This window comes from Gossypium arboreum, chromosome 13 (genome assembly GCF_025698485.1).
Source record: "Gossypium arboreum isolate Shixiya-1 chromosome 13, ASM2569848v2, whole genome shotgun sequence".
In the NCBI taxonomy this organism is placed as follows: Eukaryota; Viridiplantae; Streptophyta; class Magnoliopsida; order Malvales; family Malvaceae; genus Gossypium; species Gossypium arboreum.
In genome coordinates this window covers 83,402,320-83,421,997 of record NC_069082.1, presented here as the reverse complement: position 1 = coordinate 83,421,997, position 19,678 = coordinate 83,402,320, and the positions used below count along the sequence as shown (strand labels likewise).

Here is a 19,678-nt window from a genome sequence, read left to right as displayed (position 1 = left end):
TTCTTTTCAATGTTAAAAAGCTCTAACAAAGTCGATTTTAAACACAAACCTTAAAAGCTTAAAATAGAAAAAAATACTCACCAAAAATTAAGAAGAAAAAATACTTCAAATGGCTCTTCTAGTTGAGCTCAAATATATAAAAGAAAATTATGTATAGATATTCAATGGAAATTGTATTTTAAGGAAAACCTAAATAGATTTTCCAATGGAATTCATAAGCTAAGAATGTAGTACAATCAATAGAACAAAAAAAATTTTGGTTCAAGGAAGAAGGGAATAATCAAAGCTGTAAAATGAAAGAAAAAAAGGAACAAAAAAAGTTCAAAAAACCCTAAAAGGATTAACAGAACAAAAAAAAAAGAACTTACCTAATGAAACAAGTACAACCTAAAGAAAAAGGGTGAGAAACAACCCACAAGGAAATGAATAAACCCAAAGATTGATGAAGAACAGAAGAAGACTGAAAAAGGAAGGAGGGTTTGATACTATGATTTAGGTATTTTAATTTGGGAAAGGGGGTCGGGGGGTTTGATTTTGGGAGAAAAAATGAAATAAGATTTGATTTGGGGAAAATGGGGAGGGCAAATGGGGCAAGTAAAAGCCAGAAGGGTTTTTTGGGTGGGGGGAAATAAAAAATAATAATATAACTTTAAATTTTATATTATTAAAATAATATATTCGGTTTATTTGAATTATTCAAGTTATTCGAATTCGAAAATTTAACTCGATTCGAACTCGAAATTTGAAAAAAATTCGAGTTGATTCGATTAACTCAAATAACTCGATTCGAACAACTCAAGATTCAAAATTTTTTTTTTATTTTTTTGAATCGAAACGAATTTTGCTCATTCCTATTGGTAATTGTGTCATTTTTGAAGGGCATTTTTGAAAATATTAAATTAAGATTTTAATCCTTTATTATGATTGAATTTGAAATTTAATCTTTGTGTTTTAATTGGATATGATTTTTATTAATATTATTAATTAATTTACATCAATCGATTTAAAGAATCAATTTAATAAGTAAAACAACCAGCAATCAATTCAAAGAATCGATTTAAAACAACAATAATGAATATTAATCAATTTGTTACAAATATTAATCGATTCTAAAAACAATCGATTCAAAGAAGAAAAGAATCGATTTAGAATATTTGCCAATGAAAGTTAAAAGTTGGTATAGGTTAACATTTTCCCAACTCTTCCTAAAAAGTCAGGATATGATTAAATTTATTAAATCTTTTTAAGGATAAATCTTTTTGAGGAAAAGGAGAATGATACAAGCACGGATAGGGTGAAATTTATTAAATTTCATTCACTGAAGCTGCCAATTTTCAAGTTTAGGAAATCAGTAGACTTGCGACATCTTTTTGGATGGGATTTAGGTGTTTCTAGGTTGAGATGTCTACATGGCATTCAAAGATCTATCTCTTAGATTCGAAACGAGCTTTGAATAACTCAATTTTGAGTTTGGGAGCTCAAGTTATAATCATTTTAGTGAAGATTGCACGAGTAGAATTTCTGGACGGGATTATGATGAAAATTACAAGTTTCAGGCTTTTAATTCAAGTTTAAATCATATTGAGTTCGGGTTTTGGGCTTAATTTGTTTTATATATGAGCCCAATATTGTATTTATCAGCTCTTATTATTTTATTATTTGAACTTTAATAATTATTAAATAGTTTAAGTTATTTAGGAGTTTTATGTCAATAAGAAAGTTTAATTTAAAACTACTTCTTGTTTAGATTAATTAGAGTTTAGTATACTTAAGAGTTTTATTTAGATTTATTTAGTTAGCCTAAATATAGGCTAAGAATCGATCTCAAAAATGAGCAATTTAATCTCTATATATTAGGTCAAATAGCAAACCGATCATTTTGTTAAAATTTTCCTTCATTTATACTATTAAAATTAGTATACACCAGATTTGTATGTTACTCAAGCTAGATTTTAACAGTACAATTGGATTAATTTTTAATAAAAATACTTATTTATTCTTTATATTTAGATGTGTTTATATTTATTTATTGTGGCAAAGCTTAAATTAATGGATAACAATTATTGGTTTTTTTTCAAAATATATTTAATTTTTATTAAATCATACAATTGATTATTATTCAACTTCTCTTTTGAGTTAATAAATTCTCTTTAAATTTTCTTTTCAAGAATTTCTCTTAAGTTTCTTTTAGAAGAGTTTTAGCAATCTTTTCAGATTGTGAGATCATCTTCAAACTTTTTCTTCTCAAGTTTTCTTTCTTGAAGGGAAAATTAGAGCCGCTTAAAGGAAGTTGTGGATTCTTCTTGTTTCCAAGGTTTTTTAGGACTTCTACATGCCACGTTCTATATTTTCCATCTATCTTATTTCTTTTCTTCTTTATTATTCTAATATTTGATCTCATTATTCTATTTTATTCATATTGATTATTTATTTTTCATTGTTTTCTTTATTTTTTTTATCTAACTTGCATTCATTTGCTTTTCAGGTTGTTTTAGATTCCAAGTTTCTTTCAGAATGTTTAGAGGCCTAAGTTAAATTCGCAACTTGAACAAACATTACGATCCTCTTCCATACCCTTGCCTTATCATTTGGTATTAGATTTGGGCATTTTGGGTGTTTATGGTTGATTTTTAAACTAATTTCCATCGTACAACAACCTATAAACAATTTTTACCCAGAATTTTTTCGGGAAAAAATATTTTTGAGTGGGTAAACATTTTTTAATTGATCTGAAATTTTACATATTGATTCTTAGCACTCTTTTAAAATATAAAAAAATTCCACAAAAAAAAAGTGATCAAAAAAGTGGAAAAAATAGAAAATTATGAAAAAAGAAAATTTAAAAAACTATTTTGTGGGTTGAATTTTGTGCCACAACTTTCCAGATCAAATCTAAATTATTTGAGGAGGCTCCAGTTTAAATTTCGTGATTTTTGGAAATCGGGAGCACCTCAAACGAAGTTTGTCAAGTTGCTTCGCAATTTTTCGGGTTTTCGAGTTTCAAGTATTTTCATTGAATCTTAGCCTTAGGTTTTCATTTATTTTTGCTTTGTATTATTCCTATACACATTGTAACACTGTATTATTTCTTGTGTTAGTAGGTTAAAGCATATTACGCATTCCTTCCTCTGTGCAAAACAGTTCTTTGGTGTCTATCCAATTTTGGACTCATAGTGCTATTAGGTTTGCTTTGTTTGTTTGATTCTGATACATTCTAATTGATTGATATAGACACTTTTAAATGACTCATAATATTAATTCTTACCTCACTGAGAATTTATTTTATTTCTGAGTGCATTACAGTGAAGTTTGCTTATTTTTTGGTTTATTGAATGTTGTATTCTTTTCAGGCTTTCATAATTATTTCCGATACTATGATTGGAAAGTTGCAAAGGGATCAAGAGGTTCAAGTTGCTCAAGATCAGCAATGAGACACTATTCTAGACACGATCAGCAAAAATTTGGAACATTTAATTACCAAAATTGAGCATCCGAATCGTAATTGGGGAGATAAGGTTGATCTACCTCATTTTCGTACAAATAATGCTCTACGTGTCTCTCTTGCAAATGATGAGACTTTAGTTAATAATGATCATGGGCAACCTTTTTTTAGCTTAATTAAAGTTCTCAATTCAACAATTTCGTGGAAAGAATTATCCTGAGGCATATTGTGAGTGGGAATAAAAAATTGAACTTATGTTTAGTTTCTATAAATGTCGAGAAGAGAAAAAAGTCCCATTGGCGGCCTGTGGATTTTTAGATTATACATTGAGTTGGTGGGTTCAACTTATAATTAATCATCAAAGAAACTAAGAAATGGTAATTGAAACATGGGACGAGCTGAAGCAAATAATGCGAAAGCATTACCTTCCTTCTCATTATTACAGAAAGGTCAAAACAAAACTTCGACGCCTTATTCAAGGTAATCAATCTGTTGATGACTACTTTAAGGAGATGGAGATGCTTATACAAAGAGCAAATGTGCAAGAATATTTTATCTCATTATTCTATTTTATTCATATTGATTATTTATTTTTAATTTTTTTCTTTATTTTTTATCTGACTTGGATTCATTTGCATTTCAGGTTGTTTTAAAATCTAAGTTTCTTTCAGAACGTTAAGAGCCTTTCCGAACGTCTAGAGCCTTAAGTCAAATCCACAACTTGAACAAACTTTACGATCTTCTTCTACATTCATCCACCTCATTCTGTATCATTCTTCATCCAAGAAAGAGATCTTGGCAAGAAAAAGCTTAAAGATGATTCTCACAATCTAAAAGATTGTTAAAATAGCTTTTAAAAGAAAATCAAGAGCAATTCTTAAAGAAAAGCTCAAAGAGAATTATTATTAACAAAAATCAATTGTATTTGTATAAGGGTGGATGACCATGCTACTTATAGGTCCCCAAAATAAGTTTTCTTAACCCTAATAAAATAACTAACATGACAACTCATCAAATAAAAAAATTTATAAGTGTGAACTTTTAATGGGAATTCAACTAAAGGAATTAAATGGGTTCCTTGGGCTGAATTCTTACATGATGATCCACCTATTAAAATAAAATTGGACCAAAGTTTATATATTTTACAATTTGGGCCACTTTGATAATTTGGCCTAATATTCAATTAAATTACTTTCCAAACTTCAGGATAGGCTTGTAGACATCTTAATGGGCCATTTTTTCAATATCTTGGTCATGTAATTTGTTTGCTCTTGAAATTGGCTCGTTCAAGCTTGAATATAAAATCCTATGAGCTTTGGCTGCAAGATTCGATTTCTTGGACCAAGATTTCCAAGATTTGAAATCTTGATTTTCTTAATTCTTGAAATTATCTAAAACATCAAAATTGGACCAAGATTTGGCTTCTTGATTTCCTTGAAAATAAGAATGTGAATCTTGATTTTCTTTTTTGGTCGTGTGCGCATCTAAGGCATTGGTAATGAAGTCTTCGATGGTCTAGTTCAATCTTGCTCGGATTTGCTTGGCTTTCGACCTTATTATTTGGCCTTGAGAAAATTTGAGCACATCACGTTCATGAGTCTAATTTTGGGCCTTACGACTCGTATCATTCCCCTCTTCCTCAAAAAGATTCATCCTCGAATCTGAAACATCAAAGGGAGATAAGTCAACAATATAAAAATTAGAACTTACATTGTACTCACAAGGAAAATTTATTTGATAGGCGTTGTCATTGATCCACACTATCGCCCCTAAGGTCCAATTTAGTCCTCCTTTTACTTGAAAATCGCTCTTTGCGCATATAGACCCAAACCCAATCACCGGGTTTAAGGATAACTTGTTTGCGCCCCTTGTCAGCTTTGTTGGCATATGTGTCATTTATTTTGGCAATCTGTTGTTTTGCCTTTTTGTGCATTGATTTCACGAACTCAACTTTCTTCTCACCACCTAAACTAGAAATATTTTCTATAGGCAATGACATATGATCAAGTATGGTTAGTAGGTTAAAACCATAAACAAGTTCAAATGGTGAATAGCCAGTTGTAGAGTGAATAGATCGATTGTATGCAAATTCAACAAATGGCAAACAGTCTTCCCAATTTTTAAGGTTCTTACCCACTACAACTCGTAGTAAAGCACTTAAAACTCGATTTACTACCTCAGTTTGGCCATTGGTTGAGGGTAACATGTAATGGAATCTAATAATTTAGTACCAAGCTTACCCCATAATAGTGGCTTAGGAACTTTACGTCTTTGTCAGAAACAATTGTGCAAGGTATCCTATGTAGTCGTACCACCTTTTTAAATAGTAAGTTTGCCACATGTGTAGCATCATCTATTTTGTGACAAGGAATAAAGTGTCATTTTTGAAAACCTATCAACAACAAAAAATATACTATCTCGACCCTTTTTAGCTCGTGGCAAACCAAGAATGAAATCCATTACCTTAGATTTTGCTTGTTTACAAGCAATGCATTTAGAACATACCTTTTCAACATCTTTCTTCATGTGTGGCCAATAAAAGTGTTCTTGTAGGGCGACACCAAAGTATCACATTAAGCCTCCACTATTTGCCTTATGAATTAGTAACTATCTCATGGAGCAATGTGGTACACATAACCTGTTTAGGTGAAAAAGAAACCCATCTACAAGATAAATTTTGTCAAATGCACTATTCTCACAATTAACAAAGATATGTGCAAAATCAGCATCATTTGTGTACAAATATTTTATATGCTCAAATCTTAAGACTTTAGTATTTAATGTAGTTAGTAAATAATATCTATGAGATAAGGCGTCAGCAACTACATTTTCTTTACCTATTTTGTACTTAATTACATATGAGAATGTTTCTATGAATTCTACCTATCGAGCGTGTCTTTTGCTCAACTTATCTTGTCCCTTTAGCCATTCAAGGGACTCATGATCTGCATGTATAACTAACTCATTAGGCAGCAAGTAATGTTGCCACACCTGGAGAGCTCGCCCCAATGCCAATAACTCTTTATTGTAAGTTGAGTAGTTCAATTGCGTCCTATTTAGTTTTTCACTAAAATATACTATTGGCTTTTTATCTTGCATTAACAGGGCACCAATTCCAATACCTGAAGCATCACATTCAAGTTCAAGAGTATTAGAAAAATCAGGTAATTTAAGAACTGAAGCAGAACATAACTTATCCTTTATGGCTTAAAAAGCCGTTTCTTGAGCTTCACCCCACTTGAAACCCACTATTTTTTTATAACCTCAGTTAATGGGGCGGCAATAGTGGAGAAATCCTTCACAAAATGTATACAAAAACTTTTTAAACCATGGAAAGATTTCACCTCAATAATCGATTTAGAAGTGGGCCACTCCTTTTTTTCCTTTAATTTATCCTCATCAACATGAATAACTTAAGAACTTACTATAAACCATAAAAAGATTAGTTCATCACAACAAAAAGTGCATTTATAAAGGTTGGCAAATGATTTTTCAATTCTCTAAATGTCCAAATAGATTTAACATGAAAGACATGAGCATCTAAAGAAGTTGAGTAAATTAGAATATCATTAAAATATACTACCACAAATTTACCCAAATAAGGCCTTAAAACATGATTCATTAATCTCATGAAAGTACTAGGTGTAGTTAGACCAAAAGACATGACAAGTCATTTATACAATCCAAACTTAGTTTTAAAGGTTGTTTTCCATTCATCTCCTTAACCGCCTCAAAGAATTCCATCATTTTTATTTGATCTTTATACACGCCGTTGGGATTCAAAGGGGCTAGAGTAAATTTCTTCCCTTTAAAGATAAGGCAATATCAATTTTTTTTTGCTATGGTGTATTACATCACGGTCAAATTGCTACGGCCTTCCAAGAAGTAAATGTGCAGCATGTATACGGACAACATCGCACCATACCTCATCCTCATAATTTCCAAGTTTAATGTAATCAATGACTATTTTGCAACTCGTACTTTGAAAGATTCATTAATCTATTGAAGGTGGTATGGCTTAGGGTGTTTTGAGTAAGGTACTTTCAAAGAGTCCACAAGATAACTACTAACAACATTAGCACAATTCCCACTATCCACAATAAGCAAACACAATTTACCTTTAATGGAACACCGAGAATGGAATATATTAGTCCTTTGACTGTCAAGATCATCCCTCATTTAAATGTTGAGGGTACGACGCACTACTAAGCAATGCGATTTAGCAAAATCATCCTCCTTATTTGGTGGTTTTATGACCTCCTCATTCATATCATTGGCATGTAATAGCCCGTTTTTGGGTCACATCGAAACAGTGATTTCGGGACTACAAATCCGAAGTAGAAATATTTATTGGGTCTATGGTATGATAGAATAGTTGTGTGAGAATTTCGTTAAGAAATTTTATAGATTCAACGCCCAATTTGACTAAAAGGACTAAATTGTAATAGGTGCAAAACTTGAATTCTATAAGTTAAAGGTGTCTAATTGTTACGAATTTTTAATTAAATGTCCTTAAATGGAAATTAGACCATTATACCTTAAGATGGACAAAAATGGACATGTTTAGGTGAAATTTCAAAGTTATACATTAAGGGTATTTTAGTAATTTGGCTAATAAGGACAAAATAAGTAAAATAAAAGTGTCCATCTTCTTTGAAGAAGACATATGATACGATCCGCCTCGGGGTGAGTCGAGTCGTATGTGAGTTTGCCCGATCGTCTACGAAAAAGTAGCGTTCGATTTGTTCAAAAGGATATTTTAACGTAAATAATGGCGGAAGCCATGTAAAAGGATTCAAAGATGGGTTTATGGATATGAAGTTTATGTAGATGGGTTTATGGATATAAAGTTTTTGTAGGTTTGGTTATAATGAAACGAAAAGATGGATTGGAATGGAAATGAAAATGATCTCAAAATGCATGAACCAATATTAGAAAATATTGACCCAAATGTTTATAAGTTTTCATGGTGGTCGAATGGAGAATATGAGAACCTCGACCCGCTACTTAGCAAAGTAGGAACCTTGGTATGTTTGAACGCCACACTACAAGTAGTGATAAGTTCAGTTTTCAACAAAGAAAATGGATGACACAACTAGAACACTAGGTAGCCAACAAATCTTTGAACGAAAACAGAGAAAAGTTTGCCTAAAAAATTTGGCAGAATATCATTCAAAAATGTCGAAAAAGTAGTGTTTCTTCAAAAGGCTGGTTACATGAATTTATAGTGTCAAAAGGAAAGCTAGCTGAAAGGTCACTTTTAATGAAGCTAATAATGAGGCCTAATGAAAAGTCACAACTATAGAAATTCTATTCCAAGTAACTCCAGCCTTCAATGTGATTTACTTCTTCAATTAAGTTGCTTTCAAAGTCTTTTGAAGTCTCCATGAGCAACCGAAAAGACACCAGCTTCTTTGATGGAGAATTGAATGCATGTAGTGATTACTCATGAAGCAAACGGTTATGGAAGATGAAACAAAGTTGTCTGCCTAATTTAAAGAAGAATAATGCTCTCCTTTAATTGATAGAAACAACTTCTTAATGATATTTAAAGCCTCTTTGTAACAACCTCTCTTTTGTAACTGAAATCTCTTGAAAAGTCACCTTATTGAATGCATAATGACCTTTAATAATAATAGATGGGAGCTAAAAGTCACCGCAATTAACACATGTAACCGTCACATTTATTCATTTATTAAGCTTAAAACAAATTAACAACTAACTTTAATAAATGAACTAACACTTATGCATCATTTATTCCAACAACTAGTTTAATTAAGAGAAGCATTATTAAATGAACTTAAATTCATGCATCAATAAATTATCCTAGGAACTAGATTATTTAAAGAAGCAACTATTAAATAAAGTTCAACAAAAACACTTATTAATTAAACTAAGATGAGTTGAATAAATGTCCAAGAACTCATTTATTAAACTAAGATGCTTAAATGCATAGTTTAAAATGCAAACTAAATGAACAAATGAGTTACTTAATGCAAGACTTAATTTAATGAAGTCGACTTAAACTAACATCGAGTCACATAATGTATGACTTTATTACATGCGAACACATAATGCATGTCATAATTAAAATATGTATTTAATAAATAAGACATAATTAAAGACTAAAGTAACTAAGATAAATCAAGTCTTTATTCCAACAACATAAATGAATTTAAAGGTCTCATTTTGCATTTGGGCCCCTCGAGTTTAGGCCAATCTCGATGTCGTCGAGATGTACCAAAACATGATGCGACCGGGATCGCATCAACATAGCTAGGGTTTTGGCCACTTTCAAGCTTGATTGTAAATCCGTTCTTGTCCCATTTTTAATGATTTTTATATTTTTGAGATCGTTGTAACTTGATTTAGCTATTTCAAGGACTAATTTGAAAGAAAATTAAAGTCTAAAATTTTACCCATGTTGGATGTGCATGTATTTTGATATTTTATGGTAGAAAATACATGTTCGTTGTTAGTTAAACAACGTTTGTAAAGTGATTTTCGATAAAAACATTAAATAGGGACTTATTTGTAAAAGTCTATAAAATGTGTAGAAAAGTGTGAATAAATGAAAAATGTGTGCTGTTATGAGGATAAACAACAATCGGCTAGGCTTGGGTTGTGATGAAATTGAATGAAATTCATTTTACGAGCCTAAGGACTAAATTGTAAAAGGTTGAAATGCTAGGGGAAAAAATATAATTTTTGTCATCAGGTATTTTGGACTGAATTGAATAATGTGATGATTAAATAAGTTAAATTTGACGTTATAGATCAAGAAAAATGAAGTTCGAATCTAGATCGGGGGAAAAATAAAGTAATTGACAAATAAATCCCTTTAGTCGTTTTTGTAACCGAGGTAAGTTCATATGTTAAATAAGATTTACTTTAAATGTATTTTAAATGCTTTAATTTATGCATGAATTGTGAAATCGACCTTACGGGCACATTTGACGACAATTTAGCAAGCAAGAAATCCCAATCGAACCTTAGGAAAAGATTAAGATACAAGTGACATGTAACTAAGGTTTTATGTTATATGATCCGGGTGCTGGTCTTGTACGTCCTACCGGTGGCTGAGTATACCGGCATATGTTGCGGTTACTTGACAGCTTGTGTGAGTAGCACCGTGTAGCTACGTCTAGACTGACAGCTTGTGTGAGCAGGCCCGCTGATAGCTCGAGAGCGAGCTCATATGTGTTATGAGATAAAGGTAACAATGGCTACATATGTGGCACCTTGTGTGCAAGGTTTCCCGAGTATCTGATATTATTATTCCGAGTGGTTCATTGGGTATGACAATGATGAGACTAAGTATGAAATTATTACGATATGGAAAGCTTATGATTATTAATTCGTGAAATGACGATTTCAAGGTAAGTTTGTGATGGAAGTGAATTGTGATCATGAGTTTATGGTAAATTACATTATCTTCTGTTATATTACTTGCATGATTAATTTATGGTAAGATTTGCTTATTTATTACATGCGGGTTTACTAAGCTATATAGCTTACTCCATTTTATTTCCATGTTTTATAGTGTCACCAAGCTAGCTCGGGTTGGAGATCGTCGGAGGTCGCATCATACTATCGAATTGTTATTTTGGGTACCAATGATTTTAAACATTTTGAGAATATGGCATGTATAGGGACTTGGTCATTTTGTTACATGTGTCATTATGAATTTGGCCAAATGTATTGGCTTGTAATTGTCAAATGTTTGATGTGGTATTTGGCCATGTAACTTGGCTCATTTAGGTTGAATTGGTTGTAAGCTTATATATATTTATATATTCATACATGTGCAATATATCTTTTATGGTGTGGTCTACAAATGCTTGGTAAATGGTTGAATGTGGCTTAATGGTTTGTTGGTGAATGGTTAAGATTGGCTCATTGGTGTGCTAGGAAATCTAAGTTGAATTATGCATGATGAAAGTATGTGTGTTAATGCTTTTGAATGTGAAATTGGTATGTTTGATTTGGCATAATGAAATGTCATGAGCATGATAGATGATGGAATTGCATTGACATGTTTTAACCTTGATTGTGGATGCATTGGTTGTCTAAGTATGCCATGATTTGTGCCATTGAATTTGTGTATGTGTAGGTGTAAATGAGGGTGAAAAATGGCTTGGTAAATAGCCTTTATTTTGTCCATAAGGGTAGATACACGGGCGTGTGTCTAGGCCATGTGTGACACACGGACTGCCCCATGGGCATATGTTCCTGCCATGTGTCTCCTGCACCTTAAATTTTTGAGAAACAGAATGCTCAGAATTGAGCACACGGGCAAAAATACAGGTGTGTGTCTCAGCCGTGTAAGGGACACGGCCTAAGGCACGGGCGTGTGTCCCGGGCGTGTGAAGTCTGCACCTATTTTACAAAAATTAAATTAACCACATAGGCGTGTGACTTGGCCGTATGACTTCAATTTGTTCATGCATTGCAAGTTAAAGAGTTACACGGGCTAGGAACACGGGTGTGTGTGACCACACGTCCTACCCACACGAGCGTGTCCCAGACCACACGGGCGTGTGACCCCTGTACATGGCAAAAATTTTCTAAGTTTTTTAAAAATTTTCTAAGTGCTCGGTTTAGTCTCGGACCATTTTTAAAGCATGTTTTGGGCCTCGTAGGCTCGTATTAGGGGCTTTATGATTGAATATAAATGGTTTTAATTTGGATGCAAATTTATGACTCGAATTGTATGATTGTATGCAATGTAAGTTCGGTAATGCCTCGTACCCTGTTCCGACATTGAATACGGGTAAGGAGTGTTACATGGCATGGATCATATTCTCCATAAATTCTGCCATACCTGGATTGTCCGAATCAGAAGTATATTCAACATTTTCTTTGATAATGAGAAGTCTTGTGCTAAGGCAATCTCTACTATAGTGCTGATGCCCTTTACATTTAAAACACTCTATCTCACGAGTTTTTTTCGTGTTTGAACCACTTGAACTGAGCTGCTTAAAAGGTATTTGCGTTTTCATAGGAGTCTCAATCTTCCAATCTGATTTCTTAGTCTCACCACTTAAAGAGAACTTGTTAGCATTAAAAGGTGGTTTCGAATGCTTAAAGTTAGAATTGGAACTATTACCTTTGTAATATTATGAAGTAGAGAACGAACGAGGACCTTGTTCCTTCAATTATTGTTCAATCTCAATGGCTTTGTAAACTACCTCCTCTAGATATATGTAAGTGTAACTGCAAAGTGTTGGCAGTCTCATCATCCTCGTCCATATGTTTGTTGTATGAGCATATCAATCTCCTTGAAGTACTTATCAACTAATCTACTACCTTGAACAAGTCGTTGAAGTTTGGTTTTGACCTTCCTATAGTAATGAGAAGGAATAAAGCATTTTCGCATGACTTGTTTCAACTAATCCCATTTGGTAATTTCTCTATCGTAGTTTCATTAACAACTTATTCCAAGTTAAGTCCACCAACTCAACGAATAGTCTAAGAATTTAAGGGTTGCCAATGAGACTTTTTCATCTTTCAAGCATCTATAGTAATGAAACATAAGCTCTATTTTTTATTCCCAGTCACAGTATGCCTTGGGATCATCCTTTCCACAAAATTAAGGGATTGTGAATTTTGGTTTTACCAAAGAAGGTTGCCCACAGTCATTAGTAACCAAAGGATCATCATCTGCACAAGGGACACGTCTAGCATTATGTCTATGAGCACGATGTTGTTCAACCTCAAAATCATCATTAGCACCCCAATTTTAAGCCTTTTGCTCAGTCCGCAACTGATTAAGGTATTGCTCATTGTCTGAAGTATAGCATCTCTTTGTCTTTCTATTGGATCTCGATCCTCTAGATTTCGTTGCAACCTATCGAACCTTTGTTTGAACTTATCATTGACTTCATTAAGGTCACGTTGTAATTTTGTTGTGAAACCAGCAAGATTTTTTATGGGCACTAGTGGTGTGTTACTCTGGTCATCACTTCCTTTGCCACTACGAAACATTGTAACAAATCTGGAAAAAAAAAATCACAGCACTCAAAAAGAAAAAAATTAAACAAATCTCACTGTTATGCACTCACAAATAAAATTAAATTCTCAATGAGGTAATAACTAATCTTGTGAGTTTTTTAAAAATGTCTAGATCAATCAATCAAAATGTATTAGAATCAAACTAACAAAGAAAACCTAGTAGCACTAAGAGTCCAAAACCAGCTAGACACCAAAGAATTATGTTGCACGGAGAAAGGAATGTGCAACATGCTTTAACCTACTAACACAAGAAACAATAAAGTGTTAGAATGCGTAAAGAAACAACAAAAAGCAAAAGAGTCAATGAAAATTGTTGAAACTCGAAAACCTAAAAAATTGCAAAACAACTTGACAAACTTCGTTCGAGGTGTTCCCGGTTTCCAAATATCACAAAATTTAAACTGGGGCCTCCCCTAATAATGTAGAACTGATCTAAAAACTTTCGGCACAAAATTCAACCCACATAATATTTTTTCTTTTTTCTTTTTTTTTATATTTTCTTTTTTCTGTACTTTTTCAATCACTTTTTTTGTGGAAATATTTTTTTATATTCTTAAATAGTTCCAAGAAATAGTATGTAAAATTTCAGATCGTTTGAAAAATGTTTACCCACTAAAAATATTTTTTTCCCCGAAAATTACTACATAAAAAAAATTTATTTTGAAGCTGTTTGCTAAAAATCAATTTATAAGAACACAAAGAACACCTAAAACGCTCAAATTTGATACGAAATAATAAGGACACGCGAATGGTATAGGATTGTAGCTTGTCTAAGTTACAAATTTGTCCTAGATTTATAGAAGAATGTAAACTGAAACGAAAAATAACGGAAACAGATTAGTTGTCACAAAGGAGAGTCAAATGAAATTAAAACAAAAGAAAGATGATCCGACTTGTAAAGAGTCCAATAAAGAATGAATTAGGTTTTCTTGGATGGAAAGAAATCATCATTTGACCTCAAGAAAAGACCCCAACCAGGTCTGGAAAACAAAATACAAAACAAATTTGCTAAAAGCGATTTTAAAGACAAAAACAAACAAATTTGTGTAAGAATATTAGAAACAACAAGAAAAAAATTGAAACTCCTAGTTTTGGTGTGTTTCTTGATGGAACAAGATAGAAGAACGTCTTTCTTGAAGCAATTTCAACCTAGAACGAAAATAAATAAAATCAGCAAACCAAAATAGCAAGAACTAAATTAAAATAAATAAGAAACAATCAATTAAGGATAGAACAGAGAATATGACGTCCTAAGAAGCCTTGGAAGCATTAAGAATCCACAACTCCTTTCAATGGTTCTAATTCCCCTTTCTTGATCTTGACAAGAAAAAGCTTGAAGGTATTCCTACAACCTAAAAGATTGTTAAAACGTCTTCGAAACTCAAGAGCAATTCTTGAAGAAACACTCAAAGAGAATTATTATTAACAAAAATCAATTATATTTGTATAAGGGTGGACGACCATGCTACTTACAGGCCCCCAAAATAAGTTTTCCTAACCTTAATGGAATAACTGACATGACAACTCATCAAATAAAAAAACAAAACAAAATAATTCTAAGTGTGGACTTTTAACGGGAATTCGATCAAAGGAATTAAATGGGCTCCTTGGCTGAATTCTTACATAATGATCCACTTATTAAAATAAAATTGGACCAAAGTTTAAATATTTTACAATTTGGGCCACTTTGATAATTTAGCCTGATATTCAATTAAATTACTTTTCAAACTTCTGGATGGGCTTGTAGACATCTTAATGGATCATTTTTTCAAGAACTTGGTCTTGTGATTCGTTTGCTCTTAAAACTGACTTGTTCAAGCTCATACATGAAATCCAATGCGTCTTGGCTACAAGATTCGGTTTCTTGGACCAAGATTTTCAGGATTTAAAATATTGATTTTCTTGATTCTTGAAATTGTCTGAAACATCAAATTGGACCAAGATTCTTGAAAATAAGAAACTGAATCTTGATTTTCTTTTTTGATTGTGTGCGCATCTAGGCCCTTGGTAACGAAGTCTTGGATGGTCCTGTTCAATCTTGCTCGAATTTGCTTAGCCTTCAACCTCGTTATTGGGCCTCCAGGAAATTTTAGCCCATCGCGTTCATGCGCCTGATTTTGGGCCTTACGACTTGTATGAATGTTCATTTACCTTAAACGAACGAACATGAACATATAATTTAAAGTAAAAGAACATGAACAAACATTTTAAAATTATTAATGAATACGAATAAGCTTAAAAATAAACAAATAAATATGAACAGAGATCTATTTGTTCAAACTCGATTCATTTATATTCCCTTTGGTTTTACCCCATGTTTTATCACACCACTCTACCAAGAGTTTCAAAGAATTCACACGGTAAGATCACTTTCACCCATGTCCTCAATGGATCAAACTCTGACAAGTTATTTTAGAGGAGCTTGTTGACCAAAAATCCAGTGGCCTAAAGGAAGAAGGCACGTTGGAAAGCACGGCAAAAACTGATTGCTAGTTTGAAGGGTAGAGGTTGAAAGTTGAAAGAAAAGCAGATGGGATGTACAGTATACTAACTTACCTACCAGTCCAATGCCAGCATTCAGACATTGCTTATCCATTAAGCTTCTTTCCAATATTTTAAGTGTATAAATACATAATAATCTCAAAGCACATTCAGACAGACAGAAGAAGAGACAAAGAAAAATGCCGCCACCAGGATGGGGACCGCCTCCAGGAGGACCGCCGGGGCCTCCCGGTTTATGTGGCTGCTTTGATTTTATTTGCGGTGGTATTTGCCGTCTTCTTTCTTCTTGGTGAGTTAAATAGGCTTACTATCTTATGATTACAAAGATCATATAAATGTATTGTTTGGGTATGTCATTTTATTGCCTTTGCTAGCCTTTTTTGATCACACATATATATATATATATGCATTTTCAACTCTTTATCATGCCTTGTTAATTCTTATGTTGTGACAAAAGAAAATTATGTTAGTTTTGCATTTTTTATATCTTATTTCTTTCTCTCTTTTTTAATTTATTAATCCTCCATCAATTTTAAATAGATTAAAAACATTTAATTGTTTATTTAATGTAGACTATTACTGTTAGATATTTTTAACCAACATGGTGTCAATATGTTAAGAGAGGTATCATATTTGTGCAAGTCACTTAGATGCAAAATCTAAAAGTTGTTAGGAGTAAATTAATTAATTTTAATTTTGAAGTAAATCATTAAAATTGTAATATTAGATATTAAAATATATATGAATTTTAAATCCAATGTATAAACGTATCCTAAATATGATCTGAATTTAAGTTAATTGCATTGTTATTAAAGTTTTACGCTCAGTTTATGTATTTGAGTATTTCAATTTTTCATTACACGTTACTAATAATTCTAGCATTTTCCTTTTCCACTTCAAAGTTAGGGGACTAAATTGCTAACCTCGATTCCTGTTTTCTTTTATTTTGGGGGTACAGTTTTTATGTTCTCTGCTGCTGCTGCATATTTGAAAGCTGCTGTGGGCCAATGTTCGGCGGGCCGCCTGGGCCACCTGGGGCACCTGGGCCAAGACCTTTTTAATTATAGTGCTCATCTCTTTTTCCCTTTTACTATGTTTTTGATTTGTGTTTTAGGCTGTTGTGAACTGTGATGTGAAACAAAAATCTAGTTCTGCCCCTTTCTGTTCTTTCTTGCCAGCATGGAACATGGTTCCAGTCCACGCTTTTATTTGTTCTAAAATAAAAATTAGTTAAAATATGCTTTAAATTTCTATACATTTCATACCTTTATAATTTACTCACTTACTTTTTATTTTTAAAAAATATATATTTCTTTCTATAATATATATATATATATATATATATTCCTACTTTTGGATTTAAAATTTTAAGTTCAATTAGTGCCATTAAATTTCTTTTACTGAATTTGTTGTGTTTTGAAATTCTAAAATAAATTCACTTGATAGCTATGTAACAATAATAATGGAAATATTTATTAAGATTTTTTCTTAAAATACTCATTCAAAATTCTCATGATAATTTTTCTCTTGAAAATAAAGGTGAGTGTTCGATCGAAACAAGTGAAAAAATTCCGAGTTGACGAGTCCTATTTTATCATACTAACTTGATTTGAAATTTTTTCTAATCGAGTCGAGTGAAATGAAATTCGAGCCGAATCAAGTGCAATTGTTCGAGTTAAATTTAAAAAATTAAAATCTTGTTTCAATATAACTAATTCTATGTTAGAGCACATAAATTTAAAATCATATATATTTGAAAAAAAATTTAAAGCAAAATAATAATAATAAAAGATACTTTAGTAGGATAAACTTGAATCATTAACTAACTTATTTAGGTCCTCAAAATTATTATTTTATAAAATTTTTAAAATTTTAACTTTCTACAATTTTTTTTAGTTTATTATAATTGACATAGACCAAAAGGTATTTACATCAATATATTATTTTAATTATTTGAGTTATTCAAATTGAAAAATTCAACTCGATTCTAACTCGAAAATCGAATTACTTATTTGAGTTAACTCAAATAACTCAAATAACTCGAATCAGTTAACTCAAAATTTGATTTTTTTTCGAATCAGATCGAATTTTACTCACCCTTACTTAAAAAAGTGTTTTTGAGAAAATTGGACAACAATATTTTGATTGGAATAGTTAACAATATTAACTATTTACACTGACTAATGATATTGTAAAAGTAGAAGGATTGAATTATGTTAAGAATTAAAATATATAGATAGTTTCAACATAGTTTAAGGCCAAAATTAAAATTTAACCATTGCCTTAATGTCAAATAAGCGACACAAACTTGTTTATCTCAACAAACTTTTAAAGTATTCAAATTATATATAACCACGTAATATTTTAATCGAAAAATTAACAATATTAATTACTTAGACTAATTAATAACATATCAACAATACTAATTATTTGAATTAATTACAAATATTATAAAAATATGAAGACCAAATTATATTAGAAATTGAAGAATAGAGATTAAATCTCTAATAATATATATTATATTACAAGTTCCTAAAAAATTTGTACTAACGTTATATTTTTTGCCATTTGGCATTTCAGTATTCTTACACGAGTAACAAAAAATTTATTTAAATATAATTTAAAAATATTTCTCAACAATACTATTTAAAACTAATAACAAACATAATTAATATTTGTTTAAAAAGTAAAAATATATATGAAATTTAAATTTATTTAAAAAATATTTAATTTTCTTCATAAATGCTAATAGATAATTTAACGGTTTTAAAAATAGAAATAAAGTATTTTAAGTATTGTTAAAATTTAAAGCCGACTTACCAATCATTTTTTTATATACATTGTAAAAAATTTGTTAAAATACTATTTAAATATTTAAATAATATAATTAAAAGGAATAATATTTGGTATATTGCCAGTGGAGTTAAAAACTCCATAAGCATGGTTAGAGAATTGACAAGTGTCTTATAGAGATGTAGTATAATATTAAAAATAAATATTTTTTAAAAAAAAAGAGACATAACATTTTTTTAGGACTACTTGTGGAAAAAAAAAGTGCACTGTCAATGTACCAAATACTAATCCATATTAAAAAGAAAAATATTATGAATATTTTACTAAATGAATGTCCATCAAGATCAAGATAAGTTCTGATGTAATTTAAATTTTAATAGTTATTAGAAGTAAACCTCTACTTCATTTATACTTCTTATGCCTATAAATAGAGACTTTGGATAAGCTTTGTAAAATCAATAAAATACGCTTTCTCTTTGTTCTCTCATTCTTTTTGTTCTTTACTTTCTCTCTTTTTTGTTTTATAACACGTTATCAGCACGGTTCTCTTTTATTTTATAATATGGTCACTCCAAATTTGTTGAATTGAGGCTTGCGCACTATAGGTAATCATTATCCAAAGAAATTTATATAATCCTTATATGGGTGATGACAATGATGTTAAAGATCTTTAAATATTTTTTACTATGATTTATTTATTATATCTTGTTTATTATAATTGGAGACTAATCATGACCACATGAATAGATAGATTCTTATTTGAAATCCATGCATGTTCGGATGGTGATTATGAAATAAAGAATCAATGGAGGCATTTAGAAGTTTGTCTTACTAGATTTGTTGTATTCCCCGAAGTGAATGCAAACATAAAGAAATAAAAGATATGGTTAATACATTAGTTTTAAAAATATACATTATAATGGATAT

General features: G+C 31.1%; 1 long non-coding RNA gene across 1 annotated transcript; it reads left to right on the top strand.

Moving 5' to 3' along the window:
- The first annotated feature begins 15,724 nt into the window (after positions 1-15,724).
- Positions 15,725-17,213, top strand: LOC108463041 (uncharacterized). The gene is made up of 2 exons (XR_001867984.2): positions 15,725-16,247; positions 16,917-17,213. It is a non-coding gene; the product is annotated as an uncharacterized LOC108463041 (long non-coding RNA).
- Positions 17,214-19,678: the final 2,465 nt, after the last annotated feature.